At 25.9% G+C, this 17,999-nt stretch overlaps 2 long non-coding RNA genes across 2 annotated transcripts; both read right to left on the bottom strand.

Moving 5' to 3' along the window:
• Positions 1-6,915: 6,915 nt before the first annotated feature.
• On the bottom strand, positions 6,916-8,669 carry LOC113383333. Its single transcript, XR_003367745.1, has 3 exons — positions 8,543-8,669; positions 7,925-8,081; positions 6,916-7,151 (listed from the first exon to the last, which is right to left on the bottom strand). It is a non-coding gene; the product is annotated as an uncharacterized LOC113383333 (long non-coding RNA).
• A 1,772-nt stretch (positions 8,670-10,441) lies between these two features.
• LOC113383344 lies at positions 10,442-12,410 on the bottom strand. Its single transcript, XR_003367750.1, has 5 exons — positions 12,232-12,410; positions 11,923-12,170; positions 11,606-11,769; positions 11,029-11,232; positions 10,442-10,572 (listed from the first exon to the last, which is right to left on the bottom strand). It is a non-coding gene; the product is annotated as an uncharacterized LOC113383344 (long non-coding RNA).
• Between the last annotated feature and the right edge of the window lie 5,589 nt (positions 12,411-17,999).

Raw genomic sequence — 17,999 nt, forward strand, 5'->3', positions numbered from 1 at the left:
ACCGAATTAAAATCGTTTATACGACTTGATAAAACATGTGAAACCTTTACAATTAATCGAGACAAAAAAACAAATATAGCTGACTTGAATAATATACAAATTATTGAAAAAAGCCAAAAAAGAAATTTGATAAAACTTGTAAAATGAATTAATAAAAAATATTCAAATGTAAACATTAACTACTTCAAAACTGTTTAAATCTGATTGTTATCCTATAGAAATTGAGTTAAATAATTTTTACAACTTGATTCGAATAATAATCTTGTAAACAAAATTATGTTTTGTCTAATCATTCAAGTCAACTCTTTGAAACTTTGATTGCTAACACTCGAATGAAATGAGGTCCAAGTTGAAATTTTCACAATGAGAAAAAATTACTGGGACTTGCCCCAATAAAATTTTCTCGTTATGAAATATTCAATGTGGTTCTCATTCATTCGAGTGTTGGCTTTGGGATGACATAGCATGCAAAATTAACTCGTCTGTCTTAATCGAAAAGGTTTCAAAAAATTTGGACTTAGAAAAAAAATGATCTGAAAGGACTTAGAAAAAAAAATTATTCGAAAGAATTATTTAATTAATCGATGAAATGAAGTGATATTAATCAAATCAAAATTGTTTATATGACTTGATAAAACATGTGAAACCTTTACAATTAATCACAAACGTAGTAACAAATGTAGTTGACTTGAATAATATACAAATTATTGGAAAAAGCTATAAAAGAAATTCAATAAAAGATGTGAAATGAAATAATAAAAAATATTCAAATGTGAACATTAAAAACTTCAAGACTGTTTAAATCTGATTATTATCCTTTAGAAATTGAGTTAAATAATTTTTACAACTTGAATCGAATAATAAACTTGTTAACAAAATTATGTTTTGTCTAATCATTCAAGTCAACTCTTTGAAACTTTGATTGCATGTCTTGATCAAAATTGTTTTTATCAATAAAAGAATAAAAATCTATCATTTAGCTATGCAGCAATATAATTGAATAAATTTAAAATTAAACTACAGTAAAAGACTTTTAAAAGCTGCATTTAATTAACAATTTGTTATGTCGTATTTGAGTATTTGAAATAATTCGATCAAAACCAACAATCGTGTTATCCATAAATAAGAATGTTCATGCAGACAATGTCGCTACAGGAAAAACACATGATTCTTGATACTGGAAATGTCAAATACAAATACAAATATTTTTTCTGTATAATAATGAACAAATTGTGTGATAAAAAAGAGATTTTTGTAACAAAGTAAATTTGTAATTTGTAACAAAATACCATCAATTTAGGAGTTACCTAAGGAAGGGTGCTAGGACCCCTCCAACAAATAAGTAATCGATGCTTATAAAAAGCTGTATTAATTAACTAATAATTTGGTAACAAAAATTTAATATACATATAAAAATTCTGGATTCCATACAAAATCAATTCATAGTGTTATTTATAGAGCAAGAGAATCTCTGGTGGAATATTATTATGGAATTGTAATAATATAAATTACTTTCAGCGTCTTTGATACATAAGAGAAATAGAAACTTTTTTCTTTTATATATATTTAAAACAAGTATAAAATGCACTTGAATAAATAAATAAAAAATCTGAATCAACATGTTTTCCCCATAACAAATTAAATAAGAACCTAGTTTTTCATACATATGTCTGCCAAATAAATTTAAAATCTTTTATTTGCAAAATAGTTGTAGTTGAATAAACAAAAGATAAATTGTATTTTATGCATTAAAGATTAATAAAGTATACCTTATTAAGAAAATGATATTGACTCAAATATTATAATATAAACAATATTTTCTGCAGATATATGTATATAACTATATTAATAATGCACAAGCCAAAAAATATTCCACTGAAATATATACAAGCTGCTTTATAAATGATATCGTATAACAAAGAAACAAGTTCTCAAAGCACCTTTCAATTAATTTCATTCAATATGAAAAACTAGCATGAAATATTATTATTGAGAAATATTATTATGACAAGCATAAAAGTAGCATGTAATACAAAATCGGTCAGTAGTACTAAACCCTTTTTAGGAAATAAATTATAAGTAATATTTTTTTATTCATTAGTATTCAAATTATAGTTTCACTGAAGATGACAAACAATATTGTGTCGAACATCAAAGATTTTCATAATTATTTGATTCTTGTTTGAATTCAAAATTAAGCTAAATATTAAATAAATAAATAGTACGTTAAATGCCTGTATATAATATCAGAAATATATTCTTTGCCTCGCTTTGTATAAAACATGCTCTGCACTTACATTGTTATAAATCCTCTACAGCAGCTAGCAGAACACAAAACTAATACATGAATCACCTCTGGAGCATCTGCCAGAAATCTCAAGTACTCGACACAAAATCACTACTTTAAAACCACTACATAACTTTGTCTTTTACAAGTCTATTTGACATTTTACAATTGTCCGAGTAAATTCTCTACGAAACACGCAAGACACGACTTACATTAGAGACTTTTGTGAACTTAAAATTGAATAAATAGATATGTGGAAATGTGCTACCATAACCTACAAAAGTATACACATTCATATATAAATTATACAATTGCTAATTGCATATACATAGATAAAGGATACATCAGCACTGAAAGTAAAAGGTTTAATTATAATATTAATTCGAAATGGGGGTCCTGAAAGAGATAACTATTACTATTCAAGGTACACCTATGCATTTCCACACATATCCATTTTTTTAACTTTTTACAAATGTTGCACGATATATTTTTTATGTCAGATTGATCTACAGATTTAATTAAACGATTTTATGCATAATTTAATTAAAACTAATCAAGGATTTAATTAAAAACTCTTAATTAACGCGAGATTAAGATCATTCACAAAAATCTCTTGACATTTGAAGCAATTGAAGTTAGCAAATTGACCGCTGCCCCAATCTTGTACAATTTAAAGCGCGAAATTCAAACAGAAAATTTAATCTGCAAATATTATGAAGTATATTTGTTTAAAGTTAATAAATTTGCTTGAAAATATAATTTATTTCAGTTAAAATTGTTTATAAAATTATTTTAGCTCATTCATAAATATTTGATTCCAATTTTATACTTGAAACGAGCTGAAAATATAAATTATATACCATAAGCTTTTATAATATAATAATAATAATTTATACAATTATTGAAGACCCAAATACAATTTTAATTGCCAGAACATAATTATTACTAACTAAATTAATAAATATTAACTTGATTACTATCAATTACATTTTAAATCTAGATAAATAAATGGACATATATTGCATTGCATTGCACATCATTCTATAAAGATCATTTACATGAAATACTTGACTTGATTTGATAAAAAGACAATATAACGAATATCATATGTAACTAAAGCTAGTCTTTAAACATTTACACTGTACTTTCACTTCTTCTCAAAGATATAAAGGTAACTTGCTTTTTACATCATTATAATATTCATTCTTGCATCTTCCTTATTACTTATTCAAGATGTTGACAGATTGTTTCAAATCTATTTCATCAATGGGTGTGAATCTGTAACTGTGAAACTGTGAAATGCCCAGTGGACCTCTTCCAACGCAGACTTTAGGAGTACCTTTAACTGGACCTCTAAATACATATGTTAATTACATTAAAATATTTTAATTATATTTTGATAAATATACTTTAAGGCAAATTAAAGTTGTCTGTGCCAGCAATAATATTCCTAGTACTAATACAATTTATTATATTATTATTACAAATTATTTTTTCCATTATATGAGATTCCAAGTTTTTTACCCTGAACATCATGCTTGTTTATCTATTATCCTAAGTTTAAGTATAATCCTTGCAAGTTGAATAATTTATATAAAATTTCACTACAAATGTGATTCAATTCCATATAAAGTGTATATTGATTATTTGATATGAACAAATACTATATCAAAATGATCAGTAATATTTACATAAAATTATTATTAAAATATTTGTTATATTAAATAAAGTTGTTTAATTGTGATCATGTGATAATAAAGCTATTTCAACTCTAAGAATAATTAATTAATAAGTCGCGACTTGACCCTACTATCCCTTTGTTGTAATATTGATGCCGTAATATTTTTTGGGTAGAAATAATTATGAACATGATTACATATTTTTCTATAGGTGGTTTTACTGCAGTTAATTTGTTTATATATGATATTTTAGTTATTCATTAATGAATTAAAAACGTAGTCTATTAAAACTTACTTCAAATTTGACCATTTGTAATTTTGAGATTTTAGCGAACTCATTATGCTTTGTATTAAGTGTAGAATTTGATAATCCAAAAAGAAGCCAGCATCATTAGCCAGTTAATTCAGAAATAGTATCTTGGAAAACTTGCTAACAGAAGTTGAATGTGTGCTATATTTGATCTATAATTGATAAAAATTAGAGATATTTCAAATCTAAATCATCAATACAAAATCTTAAGTTTATTGCTACATTCATGAAATGTATTTGTATATTAAACCTAGGTGAATTTCCACCATTACTGATTTTACAAGTATAAGCACTTTTCCTCAGATTCCCTCAGCCTTCCATAAATACTCAAAGAATAAGGAACAAATTCTACTGGATATACTCATACATTCAACATCTAGATAAGCTACTTCAGCTACTTTCCTAAAAATTTAATAAGTTATAAAAATCAAATAAAATGATAGATTGAAATAATAAATTTCTTTTCTTCCTTAAGAATCCTGTTCTGAAATTGTGCAAAGTGATCTCCTTTGAAGCGGTTTTATCCTGAAGAATTAACCGTGCGATGAATTGTCTATTATAAACCGCTTCAGTCGGTGATATTTTTCTTGCATTCAATATGTTTCTCCATTATTCTTTATAGGTGTATTTATAGTAATTGTTGTATATAACTTGGTGTAATTATAGTAATTTAGGATCATTAACGTACAGTAAATGAAACGTGTGCTATATGTCGTATAAAATCTTAAAGCGTCTTGCAACAATGGACCATTCCTTTTAATATAATTGTTATAGTATTACACCAAGTTGTAATACCTTTAACTATAGCACTAATTGGCCCTCTAATAGATCCTCGTTAAAGGATTTAAAGTGTAATCATTCATTCATAAACTGGCTTTATGAGTAATGCGAAACTAGAATTAATTAAAGACCACAACTACAACAAAAACTTTAATAATTTAATCTTGATTGAGATGCATTCTCATCAACGGTCACACGATAAATGATTTTGTAGCTGTCAAATTGTATCCGGCGCGCAGAATGCTCTATACTCTTCTTTTATCTATGTATGTAGCAAGAAAGCGAGGCCAACCAATCAAAAAGCAGGACGAAATTTGTCAAGAAACCAGGACCGTATTTTAACTTTTACATTTTTTAAATAAATATCTAAATTAATTTAAAAATCATTATAATAATTTTACTTGCTCAGATAATACTTATAAATGTATTTTCATTTTTAAAATACGCTGCGACTAACTAATAACAACAGGATATTGTAAATATTAAATTTTTGAGAGAATATTGGCGGAAGGTCAAAAATTGTTTTATATTTGCACGAATAACTAAATTGTCTCTTATAGTAATTGTCTTTTATACGATGCCTATTTACTATTCTTTTAAATGTTTATACAATAATATTAATGTTAAAATACCATTCCCATCACCAAAACTTATTAAAATATCCCAAAACAATAAATTGACATTTTTAATTTAAATAAATATTCAAAATAATTACCCCTAACATTTCAGCAGACGGTCCTGTGCGATAGGAACGTGCTGTCAAATTCAGAATTGTGACTGTTCCCCTGGCAGAATGACGAGATTTTGTATGAAAAATTAATTTTGCCGAACATTTATCGAACTGAAATGCATTCATACTACCAGGGTAGCAGACGCAAATCCGAAGAGGGAATTGCGTCAGTATTGCGCAGGGCCGCCTACTAAAATGTTAGGGGTCATTATTTAAAATTTTAATTTTTGAATGTTGAATTGATTAATAATAAATAGGCAAAATAAATTATGTGTTTAATCAATAAAATGGATATCACTATGAGTGGATGTTATTAAATGTTTGTAATTGATTAAAAATAATATTTATATATGGTTAATATTAATATTGTTTATCAAGAGGAACCTGAAAAATTTATTAAATCACGTATATTTTACAATAAAAGAATCAAATTAAATTATTTATACATTTTTTATATAGTTTCAAAATATTACAAATATAATTTGATAACAATGTATAACTTTAAAACTAATATATAATTTGTCCAATATGTAATAAAGTACATCTGAAAAATAAAATTTCATTTTTATTAATATATCACAATCTATTGCATTAATTGTGCAATTTAAAATATCTATTTAATACAGATCATTATTACATTCATATACATTTTTCTAAAATGCATTTTTCCTTGCTTTCGTAAAAATATTATATGGATCTTCACTTTAAATATAGAATAGAAAAGTAAGTAAATCTAACAAGAATAAGTGAAAATTTGTGACCAAAATTTTATAGGTACATTCGTTTTTTTAATTATCTAAAAAATTAAGCTTATTTGTTTAATAAGACACATTCAAAAAGTTTAAATAATTAAGTTACAATAAGAATTGTACCTACATCTTGCCAGAACATACTGGCACTTTTTTATCTTAACAATATCAATATATTAATTTAATTGAACATCATAGGTTGTATAAAAAATTGTTTCAAACAGTTCATAAAAAATTCTATACAATACACTTTACAGGAAATACTTCACTGGACTAAAACGTCAATATAAAAATACATAACTAAAACAAGTTCTTAAAGTTTACACTGTCGTCTCACTTCTTTTCAAAGAAACAACAACTTATTTGCTCCAACTCCCTTTGTAGATAATTATAATATTCATGCTCACATATTTATTATTATTCATCTTTTTTCATAGCCTCTGCAAGATCCCATATTATTTCAACTTTGCTTAAATGAACTAGATAGAGAAAAAGGTGGCAATGGAGCCTGTAAGAAACTCAGAGAGCTCCAGTTGAAGGTATTCCAAAAGTCTAAGCTCGAAGTGGTCCATTGTAAGATTGTAACAACTCAGAAGATACTCAGGAGTCAGGATATCTGAATAATAATGAACAAAGTTTAGTTGTAATCATGAATAATCAAATGTACTTCTACTAGCAACATTAATTAAATAATTAGCTATATCTTTATATTAAATATACACAATATTGTATATATATATAACAAATGTACATCAATATCAATTATCAATTCATTGACAATTATTTAAAACTAAGTGTTGCTTTTATACACCTAAGAACACAAAATTCGATATTCAGTTCTGCAAAGTACTTGATGAATGAATTTTGCATTATGAAAAGGACTGTAAGATTTGTAAGTACTTATAAGCTGATTCAATAAAGAATTCATCCAGAAATACTTTTAGCACACAATTCAATCGATCATCTACATTCATCTATATTCACTTGAATTGACTTCTGTACTATTTACAGCACTACAGTGCCAATTCAGTAACTATACCTATTCAAATTTTTGTATTTTTCATATTCATATTTTCCTATGTAACTATAACTATTCATATATTTGATATTTTCTTAAATTTTTGTGAGTGAAAAGTACATTTGCGCAAAGTTGGGATTGTTAAATAAACGATGAGATTTTCCTATTGTTTTTAAATATGATTTATTCAAATGATACTGATGATTTTATATGAATAAAATTGTAGAATTTCTTATTGTTTTGAAACTGTAGAAAACTAAAGCAATTGGTTAATTAATTGAAAAATATAATTGTAATTGTAGTTGCATATTTAAGTTCTCATTTGAGTATTCAACGTTAAATAATAGTACAAAAAATGTTGTCAAACTTACTCAAAGCTGTGTTTTTCTATTCTTCATCCTTGTTTTTCTCTTCACTGGATATTTCTGGGATGATAATTAAATGGAATTATCACATAATTCATCAATAAGTATATCATATTTGAGATAAATTATTTATGTACCTTGTTTTTTCTATAAGTTATTGCAACTGCAAGACAAATGTACATTTATATCAAAAATGCATTTGAAATAACATTATATAGCCTATCTATAAATTATTACTATTTACGGATGATATTAATTTTTACTTTTATAATGAAACTTTGATAATTATAACATTGTAATGATTGTAATGTTTGGTTTAAATAAATTACATTAAAATAGGAATTAATATGAGAAATATGAAATAATAACTACATGATTTCCATTTGAAATACATATAATAATAATCAATGTGTACTGAATATTTAAATGTATAATTGTATATGTAATTTATATATTCAAAGAATAGCTCGAAGAATGTTGGTGATGTTATGTTTTTAAAACTGAAGTTTAATATACTAGATTAAATTGGTTAATTTATTGAAAAATATAATTGAAATCGTAGTTGAATATTTAAGATTTGATTTGAATAATATAAATTTTACATGCAACAAAGCTTACTCGAACCTGTGATGTTCTATCCATCATCCTTGTTTTTCTGCTTAGAATTTAAATAGAACGAAATGGTATGCCATTACATTATCCATAAATATATCATATTTAAGTTAAATTGCTCATGTTCCTTGTTTTTTTTTATAAGTTATAAGCACCTGCAGTAAGAATACACATTTAAATATACAATTTTCGTAGAAACTAAGTCAGCTAGAATACATCTAATTATGTATAAATTAAATATCCAATTTCCACTCAAACCAAAACAGCTAGGTTCACATCTAATGAGGTAGATTTACTGTATTAAATATAATATGTAGATTTATATATCCAAATCCCATACAATATGCCACTATTGTTTTGAATTCATATTCACTTGTCGTCGAAGAACTGTCAAACGTTTGACGTTTGGTCTGTGGCGCCATCTGACACAGAACCATATGAACCTGGTAGTCACTACGTAGTTCCCAACAAACTGGGAACGATTTTGCATAGAGGCGCTGCATGCAATCGCCTCTATGAATCTAGGAATCTTATTGGATTCCCTTATATGCTTTTATATGAATTCAACTGGACGTTAGTTCCTCACGAACTGGGAACGATTTGGCATAGAGGCGCTGCATACAATCGCCTCTATGAATCTAGGAATCTTACTAGATTCCTTTATATGCTATTATATATAATTATTTATACGCTTATATATAGGAGAAATATCAATATATACATTTATATATTGCTTTATACGCTATTAGATATATAATTATGGCCCCGGTTTTGAAGGAATATCAAAATATACATTTATTTATCCTTTTCCCATACAAACTAAGGCAGTTAGTCCAATTATAATGATGGGAAAATCAATATATACATTTATATATCCAATTTTGATACATACTAAGGCAGCTAGTCCAAATATAATAATGGAAAAATTAATATATACATTTATATATCGATTTTCCATACAAACAAAGGCACCTTGTCCATACATAATGATGGAAATACGATATATAAGTTCATATATCCAATTTACATATAAATACGGCAAAATGAAAGTTTAAATGCTACAATTTTTTAATAAATATTCTTAACTGCAAGTTTGAGTTTATTCATATATAATATTATATAACATTAATTTTTATAATACAAACTCAATTTATCAATTCACAAAATTTTATTGTTCTACAGGCAAAAGTAAGATTACAATAATGTATATATAACTAGCCAATAATAAATAACTTTAAAACTAATATATAATTTGTTCTATATGTAATAAGCAACAACTGAGAGATAAAATTTTATTCTTATTATATTACAGTTGATTGTACTAACTGTGCAATTGTAAAATATCTATTACATACATATACCTAACTTGGAAAACAAGCAATTTGAACACATTTTTCATGTCTTTGATAAAGATGTTCCTTAATAAAATCTTTAAGTCGTACAAAATTAACACTAATAACCAAAATAAAAACTATAGTAACAGTAGAAAAAAGTAGTAATGGAAATAAATAAAAATTTGTAACCAATACTATACAGGCACATTTGTTTTTTTAACTCTCAAAAATCAAGCTTATTAAACACACATATATTCTAAGTTGTATGTACGTATGTATGTATTATTATCCATTCAAATCTCAATAAACCACTTGTATTGTATTGAACAACATGAGTTACATAGAAATTTCCGTTGTAAAGAGTTACAACAATATACTATATACTATATACTATATATATATATATATATATATATATATCATTTACAAGAAATTAAATTGAATTGACCAAAAGTCATTATAAAGAGCATCATATATAACTAAAACTAGTCTTTAAACATTCACTCTGTCGTCTACTTCTAAACGGTCCAGAGGCAATTCGCTTTTTACATCACTAAAATATTCATGCTCAGATATTTCATCTTCCTTATTCGTACTCCGAAGGTTACTTCCAGTTGAGATGGTCCACTGTAAGGTTCTGTACTCAAAATACTCAGGATAGTCTATTGCAGACAGAAAAATCTGGATTTTCTAAATTTTTTAAATCTCCTATAATAGAAATAATTGGGTTGTAATAATATGAAAAATAGTTAATAATGAAATTTTTGGCAGTAAAGTTATTCCTATAAAATACAATGTAATTATAAAAAATATATTAATTCCGACCTTTAATGGTCTCCATGTAATTATTTTATTTTACTAAATATTGTAATGTTATTCTAATAAAATTTCTGCGATAATCATGATATTTTATGAAATGGATTGTTTAAAAAATATTTTACATTGCTTTTTGTAAAGTTACATGTATGCTAACCATTCTTTCTTTCTAGTTATGTGATTTATTGTATTTGTAGGTATATCACAAGATTTAAAATTGGTTACAATCTGATCTTTCATCTTTTCAAGATATATATTTTCATATAAAAAATATCACATACCACCACAACTTTGTTATGGTGCCATAATTATATATTACAAATATTTATATTTTTAAACATTAGTTACCTGGAATTCAGGCTTGTTGGTTAAATTAACAGTATTGTTAACCCTCATAAAGGTGTTTATATCGGAGATGGTCTAAATTATTTCTTCTACATGTATCAAAACTTGTCTCATTATCATTGAAGTACAGTGATAAATCTTCAGAACCTTCGGAAACAGTGTCTTTCCAAGAGATCTATATTTGCAACAGCAAAAGAGTCCACAACACTATAAAATAAAAATTAGGTAAAATTATTGTTGATAAGTATATAGATCTTTGTGAAACATAATATAAATACTATATAATATTCTAATTATTTCTGAACTCAATTCATTCTAAAAGTATTCTAATGGCAAAAACTAAAATATTATTCAAAGTTCATCAATATAAAGGGCAATGAATTGTCAATTCATTAATACACAGTAATGCTTTTACGAACCAAACTTTTATGGGACAAACTAAATTCATTGAAATTGCAGTTGGATAATTAAGTTTGATATCAAATGTCATTTAAATGAATCTTACTCAAATAGTACTAAACAGACAATAATTACTTCACAATCTTAAGCACGGGACAACATAAAATGTTGCAAAACTTACACAAAGCTGTGATCTTCTATTCATCAACTCTGTTTTTCTGTTTATTGTATATTACTGAGAAGGCATCTAAATAGAACATAATGGCATGTCTCTACATAATTCCTCAATAATACATCTCGATTATATTTTTTCATGTTTCTGGTTTTCTTACAAGTCATGAACACCTAGAGAATATAGATTCATCTCAAGAAAAAGCATTTTAAATAATAGTATGTAATCATTTGCTACACTAAATAGTATTTATTTTTACTAAATAATTAAACTCAGATATTAGAAATATATTATAATAACTACATTAATAATCAATTTGTACTTACTGGATACTTTTGATAATCAGGTCATTTCATTCTCTTTCAATAGAACATGTTTAAAACTTAGGATAGGTTCATCTCTTAATTTAACCGATTTATGTTAAAATCATTTTTGAAATTCAGTATTATGTTGATTCAAGATTTCCTTCAGGTGATTAAACACATCAATAATGTTTTCAATAAATGTATGTTATTCCTTCTGTAACAACTAGAATCCTGTACTGCATTAGTGCTCCTTTGGAACAGTAATTTTCCTAAAGAATTAACCATAAATATAAAATATTCATTTCACCAAAAAAGAATCTATAGACTTACATTATGTTTTTTCTGATATTCAATATGCGTATCCATTATTCTCATTTTTCTATAAACTGGCACTATAATTAATGCGAAATTGGATTTATACAACTTCAACATATACGTTAACAATATTCTTGATCCAGATGCATTCGCATCGACTGCCAAACACCAACTGTCAGTCATGTTTTTAGAGCTGTCAAATGATCACAGGCGAACAGCAGCAACAGAATGTAACATGAAATCGAAGCTGACCAATCAAATTGCAGGACGCTATTCACGAAAAAACCAGGACCGCATTTTAATCAACTCCAAATGATTTATACAAATATATAAATTATTTTAAAAATTCCAACGCATGATTATAATAATTTTATTTACTCAGGTATTACTAATGAATGTATTTTCAGTTCAAGAATACATTACCGTTAACTAATAATAACAAAATAAATTCTGTTCCCCATTGTTTATTTAATTACAAAGAAACGACTCGACCGATCTTTACTAAAAACTAAAAACCACGAACATGTGCTTAGACAAAAAATGCATTATCAGGGTCGTATTGAAACAGTTTTAGTTACTTATTTTAAATAAGAAATATAGAATAGACCAAATTTTATCTTGATATATACCTTCAGCTATAAAATACGTTTGTAAACTGTTAAGTTCCAAATATATATATGTAATATATTTACACTTTCATTATTTATAAAAACACTACCTTTATTGAATAAATTATTATTTTAATATACATTTCTATGTAATTTCATCTTTGTAGTTCACTAAACTTGAATAATCGTTAATGATAATTTTGCTTTCTTGAATAATTTGAATTATTAAATAGTGTTAATCGTTTACATGACTTTTATTTTGACATGTTAATGCCATACAATCCTGTAACAATATGAACAACTACTCCATTTAAATTTGATAATCAATTTAAATCCCTTAGTGTGACTTTCCTTACAAAAAATTTCCCCAAAATTTAACGGATTTTTAACGGATAAACATATTAAAATTAGTGTCCATTATTAATATATATAATATTGAATCACGCATTTAATATTTTTAAATTAGGAACCGGTAATTTCAAATTTTGATAGCTACTCTAATATCATTGCGAAAGGATAGGATTTTTGAATAAATGAATTTAAAAACTTAAATTAATTTAAAAAATTATTAATAAATGAGTTTTAAATGAATTAATGAGTATGATATAAAATAAAATAGATAACTTATGTATGATTGTAATTAACTAAATAAAATTAATTAAAAAGCTATTAATTAATGTTTGTCAAATTATTTATGGCTATTGCATAAAGCAACCTAAAATGTTCTATAAATTACGCAACCATGTTTAAAAAAAAACAAATTAAATTACTTAAATATTTATTTATATAACTACAAATTACATAATACAAATATACTGTAAAATGTACAAAATATATGTAATTAGCAAAATCACAATGTTTTAAATATATATATATTATTTAATGATTATAATATAACAATTCAATATATGATACAAAGTTTTTAAGGCTAATAATACAATTCAATATATACATTTATATATCCAATTTTCAACAAACTACAACAGCTAGTCCATATATAATAATGGGAATAAACAGTATATAAATCCGTGGATAGGTATCCATGGATTCAACTTGACATATATACCTTGAAATATCTATCTAATCTATTTTCAAACAGTTCGTTAAAAACTCTATAAATTTCATTTACAAGAAATACTGGACTTCAATTGATATATATAGTTAATATAAAGAACATCATATATAACTAAAAGTAGTCCTAACAATGACATATCACTGCTTCTCAAAGGTACAGAAACAACTCGCTTTCCACATTATTATAATATTTCTGCTCAGATACTTTATCTTCCTTATTCGTCCTTCGTAGCATCTGATAGATGTCACCAAATTGTTTTAAATTCATTTTATTAATAGATGTTTGTGTAAACACACAAACTGCGCATGAGGTCTGTGAGAAACTGCAAGAGGTACAGTTAGTAGTATTCCAAAATTATATGTCGGAGGCTGTCCATTGTATAATTCAGCACTCAGAAATCAGGATTGTCTAGTGTTCGCAGAAAATCAGGATAACTACTAATGAACTATATTATTAAATGAAACATTTACAATGTTGATGGCTGTTAATCAAATATTTAAAATAAATTTACCTGACAAAATGAGATGAGATTACATCTATGTAAGCTCAACATTGAGTAATTTATTGCCATAATATTCAGCACATCTGAGTTCTATTTTGAGCATAGATTCATTAATGTGCATTCGTCACATCATTTCATATTTATTCTTTAATTTGCATTCATTTACTTGAAATATTTATTTGTTAACATATTTCAATTCTCACCTGCTTGTTCTTTGGCAGTAAAGAGGTATAAATAAACATTATGATTTCCAAAACATTCCTACAAGTTAGAATATAATTATAAAAATTACATTGGGTCGATCTTTCTGTCTGAAACTAAGTTCATTTAACTATATTATTTTAAATATTAAACAGAAGAAAATAATTAAAGAATAAAGTTTTCTTAATAAGGCAAGAAGATATAGTTACAATCTGGTCTTTCATATTATATATATAATATATATATATATATATATATATATATATATATATATATATATATATATATTGAAATATGTTGATATATATTTTGATCAGTTATTTATAATCGGGCAGTAACACCAAGTTAAAAAACTAAAGTAGTTTTGAAATACTTTATTTATCCATACGTTTCGGTCTTCATCGAGACCGTCATTCAGTGGAAAAACTAAAAGATTTTATATGATGTAGGAGGAAAATAATATAAAGTTATAACTTATATACAAGTACTTACAGAAATTAATTATACAAAAATACACTACACTATTACACTGTGATAAACCAGGCTATTAATAATTGGAACATTTAAACTAATTAATTTTTTTTGACAATTTTTTTTTTTTGGCTTACATTCTAGTGTGTACAATTTGACTAACGTCTAAAAACTGAATGAATTGTGTTTACAATTTTTTGCGAAAGTGTAAAAAAGACCGGCAAACATATGTTTTTTGTAAAATAATAAAATAATAAAAATACATGCTTCATTCAGATATGATGGTGTTTTTGAAATGGTCTAGGGTTATTTTATAGTCATTGCAAAGCGAATTGTTGTCAGTTCTTAGATTTATGGCTGTATCCTTGTGTAAAGATATTAAGCATCCTTCGCTAAATCGTCTTTTAAATAAATTATTTTCGAAATGTAGGATCGTGGGATTGGAAAAATCAATGTTATGTTTGAGCTGATTAATATGATCAGTTAATTGTGTTTTATATTGATTTTTATTTTTAGAATTGTTTTTGTGTTGAGATGTTCTGAGTGTATTGTATATATATATATATATATATATATATATATATATATATATATATTTTATATAAAAAAATTATGCTTCCACAAGTTTGTCTGAATGTATTTAAAAGCTTAAATGCTACTTTATTTATAATATAATTAATTACTTTATTATTAATACTTTATACTTTATTTATAATAATTATTATTCTTCATTCTCGTATTATAATTTACATAAATAATGATACAGTTACCTATATTTATATTTGAAAAGAGTATCATTTGAAAATCAGACTTGGTCTATTCAGGGTAATAGTAACCTTTAGTTAAAGTGTCACACTCGGTTTAAAAACATTCTTCCATTAATATATGAATATTATATTATATAGTTTAGAACTTGTCTCACTTGTCTCATCGAAGTACAGAAATAAGTCTCTGTTACCTTCCTGAACCATTATTTTTCTCTAGAGTTTATATATTTCCAACTGGAGTCCATAACACTGTAAAATAAATATATGCTATAGTATATATATATACTTCTATGTGAAACATATATATTATGTGCACTTATTAATATATATCTTAAGATAATTAATAGAAATAATAATTATTATTTATAAACTATTCTATTCTAAAAGTCAAGCTAATATTTAAACGATATCAATATCCTTGTTGGACCGCTGGACCTATCTTCGTCAAAAACTAATCAGCACGTCTCCTCATCACTAGGAATCGAATGTTTTTTGAACCATTCAAATCGGATAATCCGTACGCCCAAAATCGTCGACGAAAAGTTGTCTCCACACTTACACACACACACACACATACACACATCCATTTTTTCTGAGGTATGCCAAAATGTTCAGAAACCTCTAAAACGTCCACTTATAAGTTATAACTTATAAGTTATACCCTATTATAATATATATATATATATATATATATATATATATATATATAGTATTATAACTTATAAGGGTGTACCCCACGCAAAATTAAAAATATAATATAAGGTCTATGGTCCATAATCATTTTCCATATTCAAAAATAACAACAATCAGATTTGTAAGTGCAAATGGAGCCAATATTATAAATCAAAAATCGCCGATCCGATAACTTTTTGATTGAGTTTAATAAAGTAGTTTTTGTCGAAACCGAATTTTTAATTGTTTAAATAGACGGAAGAATAAGGTAAATCAATCATAAATTTATATTTTTATTCATCATTAAAATAGAAAACAATAATACACATAAGTGTAATGTCTTTAACGATTATGGTTACAATAATTTCTCGCATAATACGCCACTTTCTGTAAGTTTCTGAATTTCGAAACTTGGTGCTTTTATACCGCATAAGACGCGTTTTTAGAAAGATCCATGGAAAATCGTCTTGAAGGAGTTTCACTTATAATCTATAACAAAAGTATTTCCCTTCGTCTTTAGTTTTTTTTGTTGTAAGCATTGTTGTTTAGTTTATGGAGGTATTAATATAATTTAAGTGTATGTTATTTAATTCTTTTATAAGATGTATTGTTAATTTTAAGTTAGATTCAACAGTGAGATAAAAAGTATCAAAGTTAGATTAACCTTGGTGGGATAAAAAGAATCGACTGAATCTTTACTCTGACAAAGGGGTAAACAACAAAAAAATAGTGAATTAAAATGTAAATTCTGTTGAAAAAGGCAGTTGTACAAGAAATAAATTAAATAAATAGTTATATTATAAATATACACTACATAAACCAAATCATTTCTAATTTATAGGGAATTGCAACAAACAACTATCACGCCAAGATGAATAACAAGGAAGCAGAAAAGATTATCCAACTAGAAAATGATTATTTCTTAAGCAACAATTTCGACCCTATGAGCGATCATTACTATTCAAAAGAGAATAGCTTTGTGCCAGGCCCCAGTGGAGATTTCGGTTGTATTTTGGATTACAATTCCATCAATTTGAAAGATAAAAATCGGATTAAGTTATATGTATCGAATATCCCTGAAGAGTTGACTGACAGAGGCTTGAGGAATATATTTCAGAGTTATGGAGATGTCATAGAATCATGTATTAGACATGCGGAGAGTGGGCATAAATATGGTTTTGTAAATTACAGTCACTTAGATACAGCAGTGGCTGCAATGCATGGTTTGCATTTGAAAGCACCTCATCGATTTGTCATCAAATTTTCTGACAGTAACATAGCAACGCCTGCAGAAGATATTAAGCATGAACCTTTGAAACCATTAATTCATGAAATAACTTATCGAGACCCTCTTCTTCCATTAGTCTTATCAGACGCTAGAAAGAAATTTTTGAACAGTGATTTTTATAAGAGTATCAAAGAACCAGAAAAAGCACATAATAGGTTGATTCAAAAACTTGCCAAGAAGCCTAATGATTTTTCTAAAA

The sequence above is a fragment of the Ctenocephalides felis genome, unplaced genomic scaffold (assembly GCF_003426905.1).
Source record: "Ctenocephalides felis isolate EL2017-DRISC unplaced genomic scaffold, ASM342690v1 CF-g0.4_SCAFFOLD_03570, whole genome shotgun sequence".
In the NCBI taxonomy this organism is placed as follows: domain Eukaryota; kingdom Metazoa; phylum Arthropoda; class Insecta; order Siphonaptera; family Pulicidae; genus Ctenocephalides; species Ctenocephalides felis.